We start from the raw sequence: 14,672 nt of genomic DNA on the forward strand, positions 1-14,672 counted from the left end.
ATTTTGTGTATTGGTCAGGTAGGGCTTGAAAGAAACCAGACATGCCTGTGGCTCACAAGGAGCCTCGGTGCATATGCCAGTTCAAACCGGTCCTGGGGCACACCAGTCCCGGGCCTGGGGCGAGCTAGACAAAGGATTGGGGGTGTAACCACCCCCCTTCCTGGTCCCACCCATAGGGAGGGACCTAGCAGGTAGTCCGGCCCCTAGAATCCGCTTAAAGGTAGGAGCTGTGTCCTAAGACTTCAGACATCCTGGAATCAACTTAACACTAAGAAGAAGACGGGAACTTCGACGCTCTGCTGCACAGAGTACTGAAGCCAATCTCCCCTGTGGTCAGGGAGTGACCACCTTGCTAACGCAAGCACCATCCAGCGAATCAACGTCTGCTTTGCCGCCGCCTCCCGCCGGAGCCCGAGCCCAGAGACTGACAAGACCTGGACTTCCAGACCTCTCTCCGCCCGATCCACAGTCTCTAAAAAGAGGAGACCCGTGGAGGCACCGAGACACGTGGAGCCAGCCATCTTGGAACGACTACGACAAGCTGACAAGTGCAACAACCGAGGCTCCCTCCAAGTTGTGCTTTGGGATCTGAGAAGCCCAACACCCGAGCAGCATCTGCACCAAAGGTGAGCCCTCCAGCATCTCCACGATCTGCGTGGGGCCCTTCTGCATTTTGCCACTCGAAGCGCCTAACCGGTTGCTGGCCCGCTGGCTAGTAGCCATCTTGGCGACGAACTCTACGAAATACACCGCTGGTCTGGTTGCTCCAGACTGGCCCTTGCTCCCCTCCAAAGGAGCAGTCCTTCTGACCTTGCTGGTCAGAACCATCAGCTTATTTCATCTCCTACAACAATTGCTTTTGCCAAGGCTTGTTTGCTTCAATCAAGTCGCCGACAACGCCGACAGTGAGAGCCTGCGTGGGACAGCTCGTGAACTGACTCCTGGACGTCGTCGACCTCCAGGGACCACGCGGCTGCAGAGACAAGCTACATCTTTCTTCCTGTTTGCACCCGACATCGCCTGGTACCCACCTGGTGCCACGCTGGTCACTGGCTAGTGACTGTGAACACTGTCCCCTCTGCTTACAGGTCTTCAACATCTCCGATCCACTCTTGGATCCACTGCATCTCTCCCGGACCGACCGCCTGCAGCATCTTTGTCTTCAGGCTCCACGGAACAGATAGAAGAAACCCGACGCACTTCGAGGCCAATGCACCCGCTTCCTGTGGGTGAGGTAAAGCTGGCACACCTGTGCCCAAGTGTAGTATTACATCTCTAGTGCCTGTGTTCCAAATCTTGAGTTCCTAGTCCATCCGGAAGATCCTCTTTGCAGTAACTTTGTACTTTTTACGCACCCATTGAAACCTATGGGAGCACGCGTGTGACTATTTGCTCTGCACACGCCACCCGTGGACCTCCTGGTCACTAACTGACGTTAGCTCCTTGTAGGCCCAGCGATTCTAGAGGCCCTAGGCCTTTTCCCTTTTCTGTTCGTGGTACTTATACCACTATTTTAGTATATGGTTTGAGCGGCCACCAGGGCCTATCCATATAAAGTGCAACTTCTGTGTATTCTACTGTAATCTTGTTTGACGATTTGTGCTCCTGTGCTCATAAAGAGACTAGGGGTTACTTTGAGAAATAAATACATATATATTTTGAATATATATCTGTGTGGTGTCCTTTCATTGGTATAAAAGGGGGTTACATTTGGTAAAACAGCTGGCTTAACACGCTTCACGAGTTTAGCCTCAAAGACTGCTTAGCCTACGCTACCACTAGGGCAGCTAGTCCGAAAAGGTTGACTTACAACCACACCATAAGGGTTGCTTGGCATGGTACAAGGTGATCACTTTAACTAGTGAGCATCATATACCAGGCCAACTTCTCACAGCGACCAATCTGGTTTAACTTTATATTCAGGCTCCCTTGAGCCGGTGGAGTCGACGGACTCATGGTTACGCACCTGCGCGCTACGAGAGGTACTAGACCTGATAACGATTTTAACAGCTTACACAGCAACCCCACACATTTTCCTACTCCCTGCTGACGAGAGGCAACGACCTCGAAACACGTGTCCAGGGATGGCACACGCCACGCATACTTGCATTCACACTCGAGCATAGGTGTATCTGCCGACGCTGACCTTCAGGGACCATTTTCATTGGGGGAACACGCCTGGTAGGTGTAGCAGTGTGCGACCAATCTGGTTTAACTTTATATTCAGGCTCCCTTGAGCCGGTGGAGTCGACGGACTCATGGTTACGCACCTGCGCGCTACGAGAGGTACCAGACCTGATAACGATTTTAGCAGCTTACACAGCAATCCCACACATTTTCCTACTCCCTGCTGACGAGAGGCAACTACCTCGAAACACGTGTCCAGGGATGGCACACGCCACGCATACTTGCATTCACATTCGAGCATAGGTGTATCCGCCGACGCGGACCTTCAGGGACCATTTTCATTGGGGGAACACGCCTGGTAGGTGTAGCAGTGTGCGACCAATCTGGTTTAACTTTATATTCAGGCTCCCTTGAGCCGGTGGAGTCGACGGACTCATGGTTACGCACCTGCGCGCTACGAGAGGTACTAGACCTGATAACGATTTTAGCAGCTTACACAGCAACCCCACACATTTTCCTACTCCCTGCTGACGAGAGGCAACTACCTCGAAACACGTGTCCAGGGATGGCACACGCCACGCATACTTGCATTCACACTCGAGCATAGGTGTATCCGCCGACGCTGACCTTCAGGGACCATTTTCATTGGGGGAACACGCCTGGTAGGTGTAGCAGTGTGCGACCAATCTGGTTTAACTTTATATTCAGGCTCCCTTGAGCCGGTGAAGTCGACGGACTCATGGTTACGCACCTGCGCGCTATGAGAGGTACTAGACCTGATAACGATTTTAGCAGCTTACACAGCAACCCCACACATTTTCCTACTCCCTGCTGACGAGAGGCAACTACCTCGAAACACGTGTCCAGGGATGGCACACGCCACGCATACTTGCATTCACACTCGAGCATAGGTGTATCCGCCGACGCTGACCTTCAGGGACCATTTTCATTGGGGTAACACGCCTGGTAGGTGTAGCAGTGTGCGACCAATCTGGTTTAACTTTATATTCAGGCTCCCTTGAGCTGGTGGAGTCGACGGACTCATGGTTACGCACCTGCGCGCTATGAGAGGTACTAGACCTGATAACGATTTTAGCAGCTTACACAGCAACCCCACACATTTTCCTACTCCCTGCTGACGAGAGGCAACTACCTCGAAACACGTGTCCAAGGATGGCACACGCCACGCATACTTGCATTCACACTCGAGCATAGGTGTATCCGCCGACGCTGACCTTCAGGGACCATTTTCATTGGGGGAACACGCCTGGTAGGTGTAGCAGTGTGCGACCAATCTGGTTTAACTTTATATTCAGGCTCCTTTGAGCCGGTGGAGTCGACGGACTCATGGTTACGCACCTGCGCGCTACGAGAGGTACTAGACCTGATAACGATTTTAGCAGCTTACACAGCAACCCCACACATTTTCCTACTCCCTGCTGACGAGAGGCAACTACCTCGAAACACGTGTCCAGGGATGGCACACGCCACGCATACTTGCATTCACACTCGAGCATAGGTGTATCCGCCGACGCTGACCTTCAGGGACCATTTTCATTGGGGGAACACGCCTGGTAGGTGTAGCAGTGTGCGACCAATCTGGTTTAACTTTATATTCAGGCTCCCTTGAGCCGGTGGAGTCGACGGACTCATGGTTACGCACCTGCGCGCTATGAGAGGTACTAGACCTGATAACGATTTTAGCAGCTTACACAGCAACCCCACCCATTTTCCTACTCCCTGCTGACGAGAGGCAACTATCTCGAAACACGTGTCCAGGGATGGCACACGCCACGCATACTTGCATTCACACTCGAGCATAGGTGTATCCGCCGACGCTGACCTTCAGGGACCATTTTCATTGGGGGAACACGCCTGGTAGGTGTAGCAGTGTGCGACCAATCTGGTTTAACTTTATATTCAGGCTCCCTTGAGCCGGTGGAGTCGACGGACTCATGGTTACGCACCTGCGCGCTACGAGAGGTACTAGACCTGATAACGATTTTAGCAGCTTACACAGCAACCCCACACATTTTCCTACTCCCTGCTGACGAGAGGCAACTACCCCGAAACACGTGTCCAGGGATGGCACACGCCACGCATACTTGCATTCACACTCGAGCATAGGTGTATCCGCCGACGCTGACCTTCAGGGACCATTTTCATTGGGGGAACACACCTGGTAGGTGTAGCAGTGTGCGACCAATCTGGTTTAACTTTATATTCAGGCTCCCTTGAGCCGGTGGAGTCGACGGACTCATGGTTACGCACCTGCGCGCTACGAGAGGTACTAGACCTGATAACGATTTTAGCAGCTTACACAGCAACCCCACACATTTTCCTACTTCCTGCTGACGAGAGGCAACTACCTCGAAACACGTGTCCAGGGATGGCACACGCCACGCATACTTGCATTCACACTCGAGCATAGGTGTATCCGCCGACGCTGACCTTCAGGGACCATTTTCATTGGGGGAACACGCCTGGTAGGTGTAGCAGTGTGCGACCAATCCTGTTTAACTTTATATTCAGGCTCCCTTGAGCCGGTGGAGTCGACGGACTCATGGTTACGCACCTGCGCGCTACGAGAGGTACTAGACCTGATAACGATTTTAGCAGCTTACACAGCAACCCCTCACATTTTCCTACTCCCTGCTGACGAGAGGCAACTACCTCGAAACACGTGTCCAGGGATGACACACGCCACGCATACTTGCATTCACACTCGAGCATAGGTGTATCCGCCGACGCTGACCTTCAGGGACCATTTTCATTGGGGGGACACGCCTGGTAGGTGTAGCAGTGTGCGACCAATCTGGTTTAACTTTATATTCAGGCTCCCTTGAGCCGGTGGAGTCGACGGACTCATGGTTACGCACCTGCGCGCTACGAGAGGTACTAGACCTGATAATGATTTTAGCAGCTTACACAGCAACCCCACACATTTTCCTACTTCCTGCTTACGAGAGGCAACTACCTCGAAACACGTGTCCAGGGATTGCACATGCCACGCATACTTGCATTCACACTCGAGCATAGGTGTATCCGCCGACGCTGACCTTCAGGGACCATTTTCATTGGGGGAACATGCCTGGTAGGTGTAGCAGTGTGCGACCAATCTGGTTTAACTTTATATTCAGGCTCCCTTGAGCCGGTGGAGTCGACGGACTCATGGTTACGCACCTGCGTGCTACGAGAGGTACTAGACCTGATAACGATTTTAGCAGCTTACACAGCAACCCCACACATTTTCCTACTCCCTGCTGACGAGAGGCAACTACCTCGAAACACGTGTCCAGGGATGGCACACGCCACGCATACTTGCATTCACACTCGAGCATAGGTGTATCCGCCGACGCTGACCTTCAGGGACCCTTTTCATTGGGGGAACACGCCTGGTAGGTGTAGCAGTGTGCGACCAATCTGGTTTAACTTTATATTCAGGCTCCCTTGAGCTGGTGGAGTCGACGGACTCATGGTTACGCACCTGCGCGCTACGAGAGGTACTAGACCTGATAACGATTTTAGCAGCTTACACAGCAACCCCACACATTTTCCTACTCCCTGCTGACGAGAGGCAACTACCTCGAAACACGTGTCCAGGGATGGCACACGCCACGCATACTTGCATTCACACTCGAGCATAGGTGTATCCGCCGACGCTGACCTTCAGGGACCATTTTCATTGGGGGAACACGCCTGGTAGGTGTAGCAGTGTGCGACCAATCTGGTTTAACTTTATATTCAGGCTCCCTTGAGCCGGTGGAGTCGACGGACTCATGGTTACGCACCTGCGCGCTACGAGAGGTACTAGACCTGATAACGATTTTAGCAGCTTACACAGCAACCCCACACATTTTCCTACTCCCTGCTGACGAGAGGCAACTACCTCGAAACACGTGTCCAGGGATGGCACACGCCACGCATACTTGCATTCACACTCGAGCATAGGTGTATCCGCCGACGCTGACCTTCAGGGACCATTTTCATTGGGGGAACACGCCTGGTAGGTGTAGCAGTGTGCGACCAATCTGGTTTAACTTTATATTCAGGCTCCCTTGAGCCGGTGAAGTCGACGGACTCATGGTTACGCACCTGCGCGCTACGAGAGGTACTAGACCTGATAACGATTTTAGCAGCTTACACAGCAACCCCACACATTTTCCTACTCCCTGCTGATGAGAGGCAACTACCTCGAAACACGTGTCCAGGGATGGCACACGCCATGCATACTTGCATTCACACTCGAGCATAGGTGTATCCGCCGACGCTGACCTTCAGGGACCATTTTCATTGGGGGAACACGCCTGGTAGGTGTAGCAGTGTGCGACCAATCTGGTTTAACTTTATATTCAGGCTCCCTTGAGCCAGTGGAGTCGACGGACTCATGGTTACGCACCTGCGTGCTACGAGAGGTACTAGACCTGATAACGATTTTAGCAGCTTACACAGCAACCCCACACATTTTCCTACTCCCTGCTGACAAGAGGCAACTACCTCGAAACACGTGTCCAGGGATGGCACACGCCACGCATACTTGCATTCACACTCGAGCATAGGTGTATCCGCCGACGCTGACCTTCAGGGACCATTTTCATTGGGGGAACACGCCTGGTAGGTGTAGCAGTGTGCGACCCATCTGGTTTAAATTTATATTCAGGCTCCCTTGAGCCGGTGGAGTCAACGGACTTATGGTTACGCACCTGCGCGCTACGAGAGGTACTAGACCTGATAACGATTTTAGCAGCTTACACAGCAACCCCACACATTTTCCTACTCCCTGCTGACGAGAGGCAACTACCTCGAAACACGTGTCCAGGGATGGCACACGCCACGCATACTTGTATTCACACTCGAGCATAGGTGTCTCCGCCGACCCTGACCTTCAGGGACCATTTTCATTGGGGGAACACGCCTGGTAGGTGTAGCAGTGTGCGACCAATCTGGTTTAACTTTATTTTCAGGCTCCCTTGAGCCGGTGGAGTCGACGGACTCATGGTTACGCACCTGCGCGCTACGAGAGGTACTAGACCTGAAAACGATTTTAGCAGCTTACACAGCAACCCCACACATTTTCCTACTCCCTGCTGACGAGAGGCAACTACCTTGAAACACGTGTCCAGGGATGGCACACGCCACGCATACTTGCATTCACACTCGAGCATAGGTGTATCCGCCGACGCTGACCTTCAGGGACCATTTTCATTGGGGGAACACACCTGGTAGGTGTAGCAGTGTGCGACCAATCTGGTTTAACTTTATATTCAGGCTCCCTTGAGCCGGTGGAGTCGACGGACTCATGGTTACGCACCTGCGCGCTACGAGAGGTACTAGACCTGATAACGATTTTAGCAGCTTACACAGCAACCCCACACATTTTCCTACTCCCTGCTTACGAGAGGCAACTACCTCGAAACACGTGTCCAGGGAAGGCACACGCCACGCATACTTGCATTCACACTCGAGCATAGGTGTATCCGCCGACGCTGACCTTCAGGGACCATTTTCATTGGGGGAACACGCCTGGTAGGTGTAGCAGTGTGCGACCAATCTGGTTTAACTTTATATTCAGGCTCCCTTGAGCTGGTGGAGTCGACGGACTCATGGTTACGCACCTGCGCGCTACGAGAGGTACTAGACCTGATAACGATTTTAGCAGCTTACACAGCAACCCCACACATTTTCCTACTCCCTGCTGACGAGAGGCAACTACCTCGAAACACGTGTCCAGGGATGGCACACGCCACGCATACTTGCATTCACACTCGAGCATAGGTGTATCCGCCGACGCTGACCTTCAGGGACCATTTTCATTGGGGGAACACGCCTGGTAGGTGTAGCAGTGTGCGACCAATCTGGTTTAACTTTATATTCAGGCTCCCTTGAGCCGGTGGAGTCGACGGACTCATGGTTACGCACCTGCGCGCTACGAGAGGTACTAGACCTGATAACGATTTTAGCAGCTTACACAGCAACCCCACACATTTTCCTACTCCCTGCTGACGAGAGGCAACTACCTCGAAACACGTGTCCAGGGATGGCACACGCCACGCATACTTGCATTCACACTCGAGCATAGGTGTATCCGCCGACGCTGACCTTCAGGGACCATTTTCATTGGGGGAACACGCCTGGTAGGTGTAGCAGTGTGCGACCAATCTGGTTTAACTTTATATTCAGGCTCCCTTGAGTCGGTGGAGTCGACGGACTCATGGTTACGCACCTGCGCGCTACGAGAGGTACTAGACCTGATAACGATTTTAGCAGCTTACACAGCAACCCCACACATTTTCCTACTCCCTGCTGACGAGAGGCAACTACCTCGAAACACGTGTCCAGGGATGGCACACGCCACGCATACTTGCATTCACACTCGAGCATAGGTGTATCCGCCGACGCTGACCTTCAGGGACCATTTTCATTGGGGGAACACGCCTGGTAGGTGTAGCAGTGTGCGACCAATCTGGTTTAACTTTATATTCAGGCTCCCTTAAGCCGGTGGAGTCGACGGACTCATGGTTACGCACCTGCGCGCTACGAGAGGTACTAGACCTGATAACGATTTTAGCAGCTTACACAGCAACCCCACACATTTTCCTACTCCCTGCTGACGAGAGGCAACTACCTCGAAACACGTGTCCAGGGATGGCACACGCCACGCATACTTGCATTCACACTCGAGCATAGGTGTATCCGCCGACGCTGACCTTCAGGGACCATTTTCATTGGGGGAACACGCCTGGTAGGTGTAGCAGTGTGCGACCAATCTGGTTTAACTTTATATTCAGGCTCCCTTGAGCCGGTGGAGTCGACGGACTCATGGTTACGCACCTGCGCGCTACGAGAGGTACTAGACCTGATAACGATTTTAGCAGCTTACACAGCAACCCCACACATTTTCCTACTCCCTGCTGACGAGAGGCAACTACCTCGAAACACGTGTCAAGGGATGGCACACGCCACGCATACTTGTATTCACACTCGAGCATAGGTGTCTCCGCCGACCCTGACCTTCAGGGACCATTTTCATTGGGGGAACACGCCTGGTAGGTGTAGCAGTGTGCGACCAATCTGGTTTAACTTTATTTTCAGGCTCCCTTGAGCCGGTGGAGTCGACGGACTCATGGTTACGCACCTGCGCGCTACGAGAGGTACTAGACCTGAAAACGATTTTAGCAGCTTACACAGCAACCCCACACATTTTCCTACTCCCTGCTGACGAGAGGCAACTACCTCGAAACACGTGTCCAGGGATGGCACACGCCACGCATACTTGCATTCACACTCGAGCATAGGTGTATCCGCCGACGCTGACCTTCAGGGACCATTTTCATTGGGGGAACACACCTGGTAGGTGTAGCAGTGTGTGACCAATCTGGTTTAACTTTATATTCAGGCTCCCTTGAGCCGGTGGAGTCGACGGACTCATGGTTACGCACCTGCGCGCTACGAGAGGTACTAGACCTGATAACGATTTTAGAAGCTTACACAGCAACCCCACACATTTTCCTACTCCCTGCTTACGAGAGGCAACTACCTCGAAACACGTGTCCAGGGAAGGCACACGCCACGCATACTTGCATTCACACTCGAGCATAGGTGTATCCGCCGACGCTGACCTTCAGGGACCATTTTCATTGGGGGAACACGCCTGGTAGGTGTAGCAGTGTGCGACCAATCTGGTTTAACTTTATATTCAGGCTCCCTTGAGCTGGTGGAGTCGACGGACTCATGGTTACGCACCTGCGCGCTACGAGAGGTACTAGACCTGATAACGATTTTAGCAGCTTACACAGCAACCCCACACATTTTCCTACTCCCTGCTGACGAGAGGCAACTACCTCGAAACACGTGTCCAGGGATGGCACACGCCACGCATACTTGCATTCACACTCGAGCATAGGTGTATCCGCCGACGCTGACCTTCAGGGACCATTTTCATTGGGGGAACACGCCTGGTAGGTGTAGCAGTGTGCGACCAATCTGGTTTAACTTTATATTCAGGCTCCCTTGAGCCGGTGGAGTCGACGGACTCATGGTTACGCACCTGCGCGCTACGAGAGGTACTAGACCTGATAACGATTTTAGCAGCTTACACAGCAACCCCACACATTTTCCTACTCCCTGCTGACGAGAGGCAACTACCTCGAAACACGTGTCCAGGGATGGCACACGCCACACATACTTGCATTCACACTCGAGCATAGGTGTATCCGCCGACGCTGACCTTCAGGGACCATTTTCATTGGGGGAACACGCCTGGTAGGTGTAGCAATGTGCGACCAATCTGGTTTAACTTTATATTCAGGCTCCCTTAAGCCGGTGGAGTCGACGGACTCATGGTTACGCACCTGCGCGCTACGAGAGGTACTAGACCTGATAACGATTTTAGCAGCTTACACAGCAACCCCACACATTTTCCTACTCCCTGCTGACGAGAGGCAACTACCTCGAAACACGTGTCCAGGGATGGCACACGCCACGCATACTTGCATTCACACTCGAGCATAGGTGTATCCGCCGACGCTGACCTTCAGGGACCATTTTCATTGGGGGAACACGACTGGTAGGTGTAGCAGTGTGCGACCAATCTGGTTTAACTTTATATTCAGGCTCCCTTGAGTCGGTGGAGTCGACGGACTCATGGTTACGCACCTGCGCGCTACGAGAGGTACTAGACCTGATAACGATTTTAGCAGCTTACACAGCAACCCCACACTTTTTCCTACTCCCTGCTGACGAGAGGCAACTACCTCGAAACACGTGTCCAGGGATGGCACACGCCACGCATACTTGCATTCACACTCGAGCATAGGTGTATCCGCCGACGCTGACCTTCAGGGACCATTTTCATTGGGGGAACACGCCTGGTAGGTGTAGCAGTGTGCGACCAATCTGGTTTAACTTTATATTCAGGCTCCCTTAAGCCGGTGGAGTCGACGGACTCATGGTTACGCACCTGCGCGCTACGAGAGGTACTAGACCTGATAACGATTTTAGCAGCTTACACAGCAACCCCACACATTTTCCTACTCCCTGCTGACGAGAGGCAACTACCTCGAAACACGTGTCCAGGGATGGCACACGCCACGCATACTTGCATTCACACTCGAGCATAGGTGTATCCACCGACGCTGACCTTCAGGGACCATTTTCATTGGGGGAACACGCCTGGTAGGTGTAGCAGTGTGCGACCAATCTGGTTTAACTTTATATTCAGGCTCCCTTGAGCCGGTGGAGTCGACGGACTCATGGTTACGCACCTGCGCGCTACGAGAGGTACTAGACCTGATAACGATTTTAGCAGCTTACACAGCAACCCCACACATTTTCCTACTCCCTGCTGACGAGAGGCAACTACCTCGAAACACGTGTCAAGGGATGGTACACACCACGCATACTTGCATTCACACTCGAGCATAGGTGTATCCGCCGACGCTGACCTTCAGGGACCATTTTCATTGGGGGAACACGCCTGGTAGGTGTAGCAGTGTGCGACCAATCTGGTTTAACTTTATATTAAGGCTCCCTTGAGCCGGTGGAGTCGACGGACTCATGGTTACGCACCTGCGCGCTACGAGAGGTACTAGACCTGATAACGATTTTAGCAGCTTACACAGCAACCCCACACATTTTCCTACTCCCTGCTTACGAGAGGCAACTACCTCGAAACACGTGTCCAGGGATGGCACACGCCACGCATACTTGCATTCACACTCGAGCATAGGTGTATCCGCCGACGCTGACCTTCAGGGACCATTTTCATTGGGGGAACACGCCTGGTAGGTGTAGCAGTGTGCGACCAATCTGGTTTAACTTTATATTCAGGCTCCCTTGAGCCGGTGGATTTGACGGACTCATGGTTACGCACCTGCGTGCTACGAGAGGTACTAGACCTGATAACGATTTTAGCAGCTTACACAGCAACCCCACACATTTTCCTACTCCCTGCTGACGAGAGGCAACTACCTCGAAACACGTGTCCAGGGATGGCACACGCCACGCATACTTGCATTCACACTCGAGCATAGGTGTATCCGCCGACGCTGACCTTCAGGGACCATTTTCATTGGGGGAACACGCCTGGTAGGTGTAGCAGTGTGCGACCAATCTGGTTTAACTTTATATTCAGGCTCCCTTGAGCCGGTGGAGTCGACGGACTCATGGTTACGCACCTGCGCGCTACGAGAGGTACTAGACCTGATAACGATTTTAGCAGCTTACACAGCAACCCCACACATTTTCCTACTCCCTGCTGACGAGAGGCAACTACCTCGAAACACGTGTCCAGGGATGGCACACGCCATGCATACTTGCATTCACACTCGAGCATAGGTGTATCCGCCGACGCTGACCTTCAGGGACCATTTTCATTGGGGGAACACGCCTGGTAGGTGTAGCAGTGTGCGACCAATCTGGTTTAACTTTATATTCAGGCTCCCTTGAGCCGATGGAGTCGACGGACTCATGGTTACGCACATGCGCGCTACGAGAGGTACTAGACCTGATAACGATTTTAGCAGCTTACACAGCAACCCCACACATTTTCCTACTCCCTGCTGACGAGAGGCAACTACCTCGAAACACGTGTCCAGGGATGGCACACGCCACGCATACTTGCATTCACACTCGAGCATAGGTGTATCCGCCGACGCTGACCTTCAGGGACCATTTTCATTGGGGGAACACGCCTGGTAGGTGTAGCAGTGTGTGACCAATCTGGTTTAACTTTATATGCAGGCTCCCTTGAGTCGGTGGAGTCGACGGACTCATGGTTACGCACCTGCGCGCTACGAGAGGTACTAGACCTGATAACGATTTTAGCAGCTTACACAGCAACCCCACACATTTTCCTACTCCCTGCTGACGAGAGGCAACTACCTCGAAACACGTGTCCAGGGATGGCACACGCCACGCATACTTGCATTCACACTCGAGCATAGGTGTATCCGCCGACGCTGACCTTCAGGGACCATTTTCATTGGGGGAACACGCCTGGTAGGTGTAGCAGTGTGCGACCAATCTGGTTTAACTTTATATTCAGGCTCCCTTGAGCCGGTGGAGTCGACGGACTCATGGTTACGCACCTGCGCGCTACGAGAGGTACTAGACCTGATAACGATTTAAGCAGCTTACACAGCAACCCCACACATTTTCCTACTCCCTGCTGACGAGAGGCAACTACCTCGAAACACATGTCCAGGGATGGCACACGCCACGCATACTTGCATTCACACTCGAGCATAGGTGTATCCGCCGATGCTGACCTTCAGGGACCATTTTCATTGGGGGAACACGCCTGGTAGGTGTAGCAGTGTGCGACCAATCTGGTTTAACTTTATATTCAGGCTCCCTTGAGCCGGTGGAGTCGACGGACTCATGGTTACGCACCTGCGCGCTACGAGAGGTACTAGACCTGATAACGATTTTAGCAGCTTACACAGCAACCCCACACATTTTCCTACTCCCTGCTGACGAGAGGCAACTACCTCGAAACACGTGTCCAGGGATGACACGCCACGCATACTTGCATTCACACTCGAGCATAGGTGTATCCGCCGACGCTGACCTTCAGGGACCATTTTCATTGGGGGAACACACCTGGTAGGTGTAGCAGTGTGCGACCAATCTGGTTTAACTTTATATTCAGGCTCCCTTGAGCCGGTGGAGTCGACGGACTCATGGTTACGCACCTGCGCGCTACGAGAGGTACTAGACCTGATAACGATTTTAGCAGCTTACACAGCAACCCCACACATTTTCCTACTCCCTGCTGACGAGAGGCAACTACCTCGAAACACGTGTCCAGGGATGGCACACACCACGCATACTTGCATTCACACTCGAGCATAGGTGTATCCGCCGACGCTGACCTTCAGGGACCATTTTCATTGGGGGAACACGCCTGGTAGGTGTAGCAGTGTGCGACCAATCTGGTTTAACTTTATATTCAGGCTCCCTTGAGCCGGTGGAGTCGACGGACTCATGGTTACGCACCTGCGCGCTACGAGAGGTACTAGACCTGATAACGATTTTAGCAGCTTACACAGCAACCCCACACATTTTCCTACTCCCTGCTTACGAGAGGCAACTACCTCGAAACACGTGTCCAGGGATGGCACACGCCACGCATACTTGCATTCACACTCGAGCATAGGTGTATCCGCCGACGCTGACCTTCAGGGACCATTTTCATTGGGGGAACACGCCTGGTAGGTGTAGCAGTGTGCGACCAATCTGGTTTAACTTTATATTCAGGCTCCCTTGAGCCGGTGGATTTGACGGACTCATGGTTACGCACCTGCGTGCTACGAGAGGTACTAGACCTGATAACGATTTTAGCAGCTTACACAGCAACCCCACACATTTTCCTACTCCCTGCTGACGAGAGGCAACTACCTCGAAACACGTGTCCAGGGATGGCACACGCCACGCATACTTGCATTCACACTCGAGCATAGGTGTATCCGCCGACGCTGACCTTCAGGGACCATTTTCATTGGGGGAACACGCCTGGTAGGTGTAGCAGTGTGCGACCAATCTGG

The sequence above is a fragment of the Triturus cristatus genome, chromosome 1_1 (assembly GCF_964204655.1).
Source record: "Triturus cristatus chromosome 1_1, aTriCri1.1, whole genome shotgun sequence".
NCBI classification, from domain to species: Eukaryota; Metazoa; Chordata; class Amphibia; order Caudata; family Salamandridae; genus Triturus; species Triturus cristatus.